Source organism: Zingiber officinale, chromosome 6B (assembly GCF_018446385.1).
Source record: "Zingiber officinale cultivar Zhangliang chromosome 6B, Zo_v1.1, whole genome shotgun sequence".
Classification (NCBI taxonomy): Eukaryota; Viridiplantae; Streptophyta; class Magnoliopsida; order Zingiberales; family Zingiberaceae; genus Zingiber; species Zingiber officinale.
Window position 1 is genome coordinate 124,001,053 of NC_055996.1, and position 11,553 is coordinate 124,012,605.

An 11,553-nucleotide genomic window follows, 5' to 3' on the forward strand; every position below is an offset into this window, starting at 1 on the left:
GATTTCTAATCTAACTCATTAAAAAAGATTATATATAGATGTAATTTGGAGAGAATTAGATACAAGTTTTATTATTTGGTTGTGTAAAATACCGGAAAAATGGCGAATAATGATAAGGGAATATTCTGGAATTTTTGGAAATTTTTCGGGAATTTTTCAGAGCTCGTATGGACGGGTTTACGGGGATGAAAACTGGGCCTCGGGGAAACCTGTTTGGGTTACCCTGCTTTAACGAGGAAATGTTTATTTTCCTAAATTCTTTTTCTTTTTCTATTTCTTATTTCCTTCGCCGAACAGTGTGCGTGCCCTAAACCCCTTCGGCGCCGATTTCCCTCCTCAACTCCTCCCGAGCTCTTCGTCCTCCACCCGATGGCGCCCCTTGCCCCGCCACATGTCGAGCCGAGCGCAGATCATCGTCCATAGGAAGCTAGCATGTCGCCTGTGCCCTAGCGCCTCCCGACGCCCTCTTTCTCTCCTTTGGCCGACGGGACGTCGCGATCTTCCGCCGGCCGAACCCTTGCTTCCCTTCTGTTTCTTCTTCCGGCCGCCGAGCAGAGCTGCCTTCCTCTGCCCTAGCGCCTGTGCCGTAGCCGCCCGGCACCGCCCGAAACATCCTGGCACAGCCGGATCTCTTGCACCTCCGCCGAAAGCTTCTACCTCTCCCTCACGAGCCACCCTTACTACAATTTGTGCCCTAAGCACCACCATCTCCTCTCTGTGCCCTAGACTTGTCTCTGCGCGCCACTGCCGACCGCCAGATTGGGCTGTTCCAACCTCTTTGAGAACCATCATCGCTGCATGATGTGGTGTTGTTGCGACCAGAAGCGGCCAACATCTGTCGTTGAGTTAGGACCATCGTTGGCTCTGGCATTGCCGACATAAATCTGTGGTAAGGTTATAGAATCAAGTTTGATTTGAATTACAAGACTAATTGGTGGATTTATTAATTGGATTGTTATGCTGCAAGGGAAGCAGGTAGAGGACAATAGTGGATTGTGGTTGTTGTTGGTCGTGAGTCATTTCCAGTACCCCTAGCTGCTAAACTCGGGGTAAGACATGTTGAGATTTGATTTTATTTCTACATTAGATTTGGTCTATTAATTGTTGATGTTAACCCTGGATTTTTGAGTAAGTAAGTCTATTATGGTTTGTGTAAATGGGATTGGTTGAATATCATAAAGGTATGTTTGTCGTTAGGCTCATTGAATTGATTATCATACGTGGAGTGTTTGATTATTGATTTAGGATCATTGGATTTATTTGATGAGTTAGGAATGTTGGATTTAACCTGACTAAACCAAATGGATTTGATGAATCGAGATTTAGATTTATCGTTGGATTGAGGTTTCCTTAATTTGTTTTAGGGATTTTATTAGCTATTTAATCCATGTGAATTTAGCTAAATAAAATATATTGATACAGGACTTTGATTGAGACGGCATCACGACGTCAGATTTGGATCGGATTGGACCTTTCTATTGGAGGCGGGTACCTTGACTTATCTTTATGATATTGTCTATTGGATATGCATAGTATTTTATAGCTGCAAGCAATGATCATGTTTGCCTTGGTATGTCACGGTTTGATACCCATAGCATGATCTGTTGGCCGTTTGTTATGTATCCATGTTTACGTTTCAGGATTATTGCCATGAGTACCTTGGTTCCTAGAGTAAGTGGCATACCATACCTACTGAGGTTCGGACTAGGTTCTGGATTTTATTTTCTGGCATGTGTATCTAGATTATCTGATACCTAGGTTTTTATACCATACCTGACTTGTGTACCTCTATTTTGTATATCATATCTGATTTGTGTACCTAGACCCTTTTCTTTGATCTGTGCATATTGTTGGTACATATGCTATGGAAGGGGGATATGTTTAGGATCTAGGTTGTTATTTCATAGAGTACCTGTATACCCTAGATCCGTGGATTTGACATACAGATACTGTGGTACCCATATTATGTATATATGAATTTTTTCTTATGCTGATCGGGACATTCCATACTTATTATGTTCAGGACATAGGTTTTTGATATTCTATCTGACCTGTGTACTCTAGATCTTGGTATGCGACCATCGATTTTACCGTACTCATTTTATACATATGGATATAGTTATGTTGATCAGTTTATGACCATGCTTAGTGTCATGCATCATGATTGCATGCTGCGCGATTGTCGGCTCTACTATGGTTGAGCACATCGCTAGTTACATGTACTGCACACACCCCCACTCATGGTTTAGTGGTATATCAGGCAGGTGTGTGGCGGTTCTGCTGTTTGGCTCCGTTGGTCATATGACTCAGCGTGGTAGCCGGCAGTCAGTTCCGCTCTGTTTGGCTCCGCTGGCATTTAGTATAGCAGCGTAGTAGCCGGCAGACGGTGGACTCTGTTTCGCTCCGTTGGTCAGGTGACTCAGCGTGGTAGCCGGCAGAGATACCTCCCCGTCATCGTGTACCGGGAGTTGAGAGCATTGAGCTCCCCCATCTATGATTTGGGGTCACAGGACAAGAGTACTCCGACAGCATCCCGTCCACTCGGTCACTCATCAAGAGTAGTGACGACAGAGTGCACGGTTGTCATAGCCCTACCCACTCGGTCTCGCCATTTGTGTGTGAGAGGACTGACTGGCGTCAGGGGTGACCAGGACGCATCATTAGCATCATATGCATTGATGTATTTATATTATTGTGATTGTGTTTGCTGCATTTGGTTGCTGCATTTTGGTTGGATGCATACCTTTGACCTGCATACAGGATTATTGACACTTTCGGTTTGACGACCCTTTTGTCTGGATAGGAGTTCCTGGTGAGTACAGCTTCCTCAGTTACCTTTCAGTTTTGCATATTCCCTATATATATGATTAGGAAGTTATATTCCATGTTTGTTGCTGTTAAATATATCTTACTACTCATGTCCATTGGTATTCGTTGAGTTGTTGAACTCACCCCCGTTGACACTATCTTTTTCAGGTACCAGGTTATTTATGGTGTCGCTTGGAGCATCCTGTCTGCTGGTCCCCACGTCACATCAGAAGACTTATCGGTTTCACGTATGTTTTGTTTGTTTTATGTATCAGTTTGTTTAGCTCTGTACTCTGGTTTTATTTTTGGAGTGTTGACGTTGTTATGTGGTATTTTGTATTTATGTTATTGGTTGTGTAAGTCTAGCCGGCTAGCAATTTTGGTGCCGAGTGGGCTGCTTTATTTTTAACTGCGTGGTTGTGCCAGCCAGAGGCTGAATTTGATATTAACTGCATGGTGTTTGTTTTCTTTTATTGTTATTATTCCGGCCGCATGTGGCTGAGGTATATAGTGCTTGTAGAAAAGTTTCAGATTGTCCGCCGTACAGGGGAGATGCTGCCGAAATTTCTTCGGACAGAGACTCCTCCGGGGCGTGACAATTTAGTGGTATCAGAGCCGGTATACGATACTTGTTATGTGTTCTGGATTTTTGAGATTTGTTCTGATATCAATTTATTTGGTATCAGAGATCGACTTACGAGTCTTATTTTCCTTGTATTTCGGATTTCGTGTTTTGATCTTCTCGATGTGACTTTTCGGGTTTTGGGACCTGGCAGCAGCAGGACATCTCCAAGCTATAGGAGGTATGTTGGTATATGTTATCCACCTTTTTGATTAGTTTATGCCCTGTTCATTATTACAGTCTATAACATGTATTAGCACTCTTTACTAGTACCTGTCTGGTTGTTGTAGCATATATTATATGTGATGGGTTAGCCACTGATCTTGATTAACCTTAATAGAGATTGAGGGATTATAGTTTCTGGCGATTTTTCATATCATACACCAGTAGTTTTAGTTTCTGTTATTACTAGTTGGTTAGCAGATTGAGGCAAATACCAGCCTCTGCTATTATTAGCTAGGTAGTGACTAGTAATTATATATTCTAGATGACCCAGCCAGTAGGATACAGATATACTTTAATTAGTTTTCGTCGGTAGATGATTAATGTACTCTGGTTAGATCGGTCAATAGAAAACTGATTTACACATGTTGATTTAGTGGTCGTGAATGTATTTACCTTAAATGCTTATGAGGATTAATGTAATCTTGATCAGTTGATAGGTGACCGATTTAGTTTTGTGGGTCCGATCAGTAGAGGACCATCATATTCTATTTTATAGAGATGATGATCTTTGGGTTGTTCATGCTTAGTTGGATATTTTAGCACAATTGAGTACAGGTCTTGTACCGATGGGGAAAAGACTGAATTAGCCGTATACCATTGTCAGCTAGGTCAGTCTATAGAGGATCGATGTATCCTATTCTATGGGTACTTTATTTTTATTTTTTTTAATTTTTAGACTGTATGTTCCCAGTTGGATAACTTAGAAGGTGACCCTGCCGTTTCAGAATGCCAGGTTGATTGGGTCAAATATGTTGATTATTCCTATCTTTGTGTCGTGAGATGTGCACTTGTGTTTGGTGTGGTATCTGAGGTAGATTGTTGCTTATGTTTGATATGTGAGTGCACCTGGGTTTAGTATGCCTTATTGGAAGTTGATGTTGATTATACTCTTGGCATATGTGTATATTTGTCATGTGAGTGTTGTTTGAGGGGTATTGTTGATTTTACCTACGATGATATATGCACACGGGTTCGGTATACATTGTTGGAGGTATCACGGTGATTTATACTTATGATGTGAGTATATTTGGGGTGTACTAATTGGAGGATTATGTCGATCATACATATGTTATGTGTGCATGTGTGTCAGATGTATGGTTGGTAGCATCATGATGATTCTACCTATGTTAAATGTCTACATTATGATATTGGTTGTTTTACCCTGTCAACTAATATACCCATTAGTGGGTGACCGACCCACTAGGAGGATGATAGAGTTGAATATGGATTTGATTTGCTTATTGGGTGGTTATACCCTAAGCTACCCATAGTGATCTGTGGTAGAGAGATCTCGTGCAGTCTCTAGCTAGATAGTTAGGTGCTTTGGGCACTTATGTATTGTTGTGGTAGAGCGTAGCTCCCACATATTTAGGAATTGTTTTGTGATGGAACGTTCCATATATTGCGGATTGCTTGTAGCGGAGCATTGCTCCCATGTTTGTTATAGATATATATTTTGGATTATTTATGGTGGAGCGTTGCTCCCATATATGGAGGATTTCTTGTAGTAAAGCGTTGCTCCTACATATATGGTATTTCGTGTGATGGAGCGTTGCTCTCACACTGGAGGTTCTATTCTTTGGTGATTATATATCGTTGGTGATTAGATCTGTTTATTGTTGGGGATCTTATTGTTAGGAATGTCTGTGATACGAACATTATGTGTCTTGGTTTTACCATTAGTGCTTGCGGTGCCCTAGATGTTATCATGGACTCGATGATTTGGGTATCCCTAGAATGTTTGGATCGGTTTCCATTGTCTTTGTTGATGATGTTGTGATCTATTTCGGATCCGCGGTGAGTCACGTACACCACCTTTGCTTAGATCTAGAGATGTTTCGACGAGAACATCTATATGTGATGATCAGTAGTGCTTATTTGGATTGTCTTATGTGATGATGATTAGGACACGCGGTCACCAGTAGGAGTATACCGTGGTTCCACAGGAGATCGAGGTTGTTACCGTTGGGAGTAGACGGAGTCGATATAAGAGGCTCGCAACTTCCTTTGTTTGGCTTGATATTTCCGGAGATACGTTGAGGGTTTCTCACGGATTGCTATGCTACTTACACGCCTGATCAGGAAAGGCGTGAAGTTCACTTGGACTGAGGTTTGCAAGACCAGCCTTTAGGAGCTGAAGCGGAGTTTAGTGTCGGCTCCGATTTTTGGTTTTACCTTCTGGAGAGAACGAATTCGTGCTCTATACCGACGCATCTCTACCGGGTTTGGACGTTGTTTTGATGCAGCATGATAGAGTAGTCTCCTATGCTTCTCGTCGGTTGAAGAAGCATGAGAAGAACTACCCTGTACATGATTTGGAGCTAGTCACCATTATTTTTGCCATGAAGATTTGGCAACATTATTTATATGACGTTACATTTGAGATTCTCACTGACCATAAGAGTCTCAAATATCTGTTTTACTTATAAGGAACCTAATCTCTGACAGCGGAGATGGATGTAGTTCCTGAAGGATTTTGATTGTACCATTAGCTATCACCTAGGAAAAAGCTAATGTGGTTGCCGATGCACTTAGCAGGAAGTTGAGAGGGACTTTAGCTTGCCACGGAGTTGTGGCCACAGACTTGATTCAGGGTTTCTCCGAGTTAGACCTTGAGGAGCAGGGACAGACCGAGCAGGGTAGTCTTGTTACGATGGTTGCTTAGTCGTCGATCAGGACGAGAATCCGAGAGACCCAGTTGTTGAGACCTCATAGAGCTCAACGTGAGGCAAAGTGGTCCATATTATCAGATACAGGATGTCAGAGGCATAATACTGCCAGAAGTGTTATGTTGACCGGAGACGGAGACCCTTAGAGTTCTCCATTTGCGACAAGGTATTTCTGCGAGTTTCACCCACGAAAGGGGTGAAGAGATTGGCCTCAGAGTTAAGCTAGCTCCGCGGTACATTGGCCCTTTCGAGATCTTGGAGAGGGTCGGAGCAGTAGCTTACCGACTGGCACTACCACCGTCCCTGACAGACGTTCACGATGTATTCCACGTATCTATGCTGCGGAGATACGTGCCCGACACGACACATGTGCTGGCAGATATCCCAGTTCCAGTTCAGCCTGACATTACATATGAGGAGGTTCCGGTGCGGATTCTCGATCGGAAAGAGCGTCAGTTGCGGAATAAGACTATCCGGCTAGTTAAAGTCGGATGACAGCATCACTCGGATGAGGAGGCTACTTGGGAACTCGAGGATACTATCCGAGCTCAATACCCCCATCTTTTCACTTGAGGTATGTGAGTTATGGTTCCGTTCAGCATTCATACATTTTAGCTTTTGCTAGTACCTGCTGATGACAGATAACGAAATTTGGGGACCAAATTTTTATTAGTAGGGGAGAATGTAAAATACCGGAAAAATGACGAATAATGATAAGGGAATATTCTGGAATTTTTGGAAATTTTTCGGGAATTTTTCAGAGCTCGTATGGACGGGTTTACGGGGATGAAAACTGGGCCTCGGGGAAACCTGTTTGGGTTACCCTGCTTTAACGAGGAAATGTTTATTTTCCTAAATTCTTTTTCTTTTTCTATTTCTTATTTCCTTCGCCGAACAGTGTGCGTGCCCTAAACCCCTTCGGCGCCGATTTCCCTCCTCAACTCCTCCCGAGCTCTTCGTCCTCCACCCGACGGCGCCCCTTGCCCCGCCACATGTCGAGCCGAGCGCCGATCATCGTCCATAGGAAGCTAGCACGTCGCCTGTGCCCTAGCGCCTCCCGACGCCCTCTTTCTCTCCTTTGGCCGACGGGACGCCGCGATCTCCCGCCGGCCGAACCCTTGCTTCCCTTCTGTTTCTTCTTCCGGCCGCCGAGCAGAGCTGCCTTCCTCTGCCCTAGCGCCTGTGCCGTAGCCGCCCGGCACCGCCCGAAACATCCTGGCACAGCCGGATCTCTTGCACCTCCGCCGAAAGCTTCTACCTCTCCCTCACGAGCCACCCTTACTACAATCTGTGCCCTAAGCACCACCATCTCCTCTCTGTGCCCTAGACTTGTCTCTGCGTGCCACTGCCGACCGCCAGATTGGGCTGTTCCAACCTCTTTGAGAACCATCATCGCTGCATGATGTGGTGTTGTTGCGACCAGAAGCGGCCAGCATCTGTCGTTGAGTTAGGACCATCGTTGGCTCTGGCATTGCCGACATAAATCTGTGGTAAGGTTATAGAATCAAGTTTGATTTGAATTACAAGACTAATTGGTGGATTTATTAATTGGATTGTTATGCTGCAAGGGAAGCAGGTAGAGGACAATAGTGGATTGTGGTTGTTGTTGGTCGTGAGTCATTTCCAGTACCCCTAGCTGCTAAACTCGGGGTAAGACATGTTGAGATTTGATTTTATTTCTACATTAGATTTGGTCTGTTAATTGTTGATGTTAACCCTGGATTTTTGAGTAAGTAAGTCTATTATGGTTTGTGTAAATGGGATTGGTTGAATATCATAAAGGTATGTTTGTCGTTAAGCTCATTGAATTGATTATCATACGTGGAGTGTTTGATTATTGATTTAGGATCATTGGATTTATTTGATGAGTTAGGAATGTTGGATTTAACCTGACTAAACCAAATGGATTTGATGAATCGAGATTTAGATTTATCGTTGGATTGAGGTTTCCTTAATTTGTTTTAGGGATTTTATTAGCTATTTAATCCATGTGAATTTAGCTAAATAAAATATATTGATACAGGACTTTGATTGAGACGGCATCACGACGTCAGATTTGGATCGGATTGGACCTTTCTATTGGAGGTGGGTACCTCTTGACTTATCTTTATGATATTGTCTATTGGATATGCATAGTATTTTATAGCTACAAGCAATGATCATGTTTGCCTTGGTATGTCACGGTTTGATACCCATAGCATGATCTGTTGGCCGTTTGTTATGTATCCATGTTTACGTTTCAGGATTATTGCCATGAGTACCTTGGTTCCTAGAGTAAGTGGCATACCATACCTACTGAGGTTCGGACTAGGTTCTGGATTTTATTTTCTGGCATGTGTATCTAGATTATCTGATACCTAGGTTTTTATACCATACCTGACTTGTGTACCTCTATTTTGTATATCATATCTGATTTGTGTACCTAGACCCTTTTCTTTAATCTGTGCATATTGTTGGTACATATGCTATGGAAGGGGGATATGTTTAGGATCTAGGTTGTTATTCCATAGAGTACCTTTATACCCTAGATCCGTGGATTTGACATACAGATACTGTGGTACCCATGTTATGTATATATGGATTTTTCCTTATGCTGATCGGGACATTCCATACTTATTATGTTCAGGACATAGGTTTTTGATATTCTATCTGACCTGTGTACTCTAGATCTTGGTATGTGACCATCGATTTTACCGTACTCATTTTATACATATGGATATAGTTATGTTGATCAGTTTATGACCATGCTTAGTGTCATGCATCATGATTGCATGCTGCGCGATTGTCGGCTCTACTATGGTTGAGCACATCGCTAGTTACATGTACTGCACACACCCCCACTCATGGTTTAGTGGTATATCAGGCAGGTGTGTGGTGGTTCTGCTGTTTGGCTCCGTTGGTCATATGACTCAGCGTGGTAGCCGGCAGTCAGTTCCGCTCTGTTTGGCTCCGCTGGCATTTAGTGTAGCAGCGTAGTATCCGACAGATGGTGGACTCTGTTTGGCTCCGTTGGTCAGGTGACTCAGCGTGGTAGCCGGCAGAGATACCTCCCCGTCATCGTGTACCGGGAGTTGAGAGCATTGAGCTCCCCCATCTATGATTTGGGGTCACAGGACAGGAGTACTCCGACAGCATCTCGTCCACTCGGTCACTCATCAGGAGTAGTGACAACAGAGTGCACGGTTGTCATAGCCCTACCCACTCGGTCTCGCCATTTGTGTGTGAGAGGACTGACTGGCGTCAGGGGTGACCAGGACGCATCATTAGCATCATATGCATTGATGTATTTATATTATTGTGATTGTGTTTGCTGCATTTGGTTGCTGCATTTTGGTTGGATGCATACCTTTGACCTGCATACAGGATTATTGACACTTTCGGTTTGACGACCCTTTTGTCTGGATAGGAGTTCCTGGTGAGTACAGCTTCCTCAGTTACCTTTCAGTTTTACATATACCCTATATATATGATTAGGAAGCTGTATTCCATGTTTGTTGCTGTTAGATATATCTTACTACTCATGTCCATTGGTATTCGCTGAGTTGTTGAACTCACCCCCGTTGACACTATCTTTTTCAGGTACCAGGTTATTTATGGTGTCGCTTGGAGCATCCTGTCTGCTGGTCCCCACGTCACATCAGAAGACTTATCGGTTTCACGTATGTTTTGTTTGTTTTATGTATCAGTCTGTTTAGCTCTGTACTCTGGTTTTATTTTTGGAGTGTTGACGTTGTTATGTGGTATTTTGTATTTATGTTATTGGTTGTGTAAGTCTAGCCGGCTAGCAGTTTTGTGTTTTGGTTTTGGTACAGCCGAGTGGGCTGCTTTATTTTTAACTGCGTGGTTGTGCCAGCTGGAGGCTGAATTTGATATTAACTGCGTGATGTTTGTTTTCTTTTATTGTTATTATTCCAGCCGTATGTGGCTGAGGTATATAGTGCTTGTAGAAAAGTTTCAGATTGTCCGCCGTACAGGGGAGATGCTGCCGAAATTTCTTCGGACAGAGACTCCTCCGGGGCGTGACAGGTTGATTGGCTTTTGGAAACCCAATCCTCCTCTCCCTCCCCTCTCTCTCCCACCGCCAACAAGAGGGTGCTCCCTCTTATTATTGTGACCACCACGAGGGAGAAAAAACTCTCCCTTGTGTGCTTCTCTTCTTCTTCCTCTTGATCCCTCTTTTTCGCTCGTGGCTAGTAACTTCCGAAGGATAGGCTTGTACTCAAGGAGTTGTCTTGAGGAGCTCGGTGTGGATATGAATAGAGGCGAGGTTCGACAACGTCACTAAGGTTGATGCTCTTCTGGTTATAAGTCATCTGTAAGGTATACTTAGCTTAAATTTACTTCCCGTAATTTTAATTATACTATCATGTTTGGAATGTTGTATCCTTGTATGCGTGTGGTGTGTGTGATGTAATAATTAAAAATTATTATTATTTTATTTTTCGCTGCGTATGTTTACGAAACTTGTTCTAGCACGCACTCGCATCGGGCATATCCCAACAGCGGTATCAGAGCCTGATTGTGCTTCAACATGATCGTAAAATTATTTTACAATTCGTAATTAGTGTTCTATTTAATTTTAGATTTTTTTCTAGAATTATTAAAACTTTTTCTATTTTTGAAAGTTTTCTAAATTGTTAGGAACTTCTATTTTTAGAAAGTTTCTAATATAATTTTAGAAAATTAAATTTAGAATTATTCTATTAATTTAGAAATTATCATTTCTAGAATTTTCTGAAATGTTAAGAAATATTCTATTTTTAGAAAATTTCTTAATTTGTTAGGTAATACCACATATGTGAAGATTGTGAAATTTTAAAAAATCTAGATTGAGATATTCTAAATTAAATTATAGAATTAATCTTTTCTAAAAATTTTAGATTTATTAAAATATTCTATTTTTGAAAAATTTCCTAAATTATCAAAAAATACTAAATTTGAAAAGATTTAAAAAAATTATTAAATATTCAGATTTGAGATATTCTAAATTAAATTATAAAATTAATCTTTTCTAGAATTTTTGGATTTATTAAAATATTCTATTTTTGGAAAGTTTTCTAAATTGTCAAGAAATACTAAATTTGAAAAAAAATTAGAAAAATAATTAAAAATCTAGATTTAAATTATTCTATAATAAATTAAGAAATATTAATTATTTATTTCCTAAATTATTAGAAAATTAATTTAAAAAATTATTTTCAAAATAATTAAAGATTCTTGATTGATAGA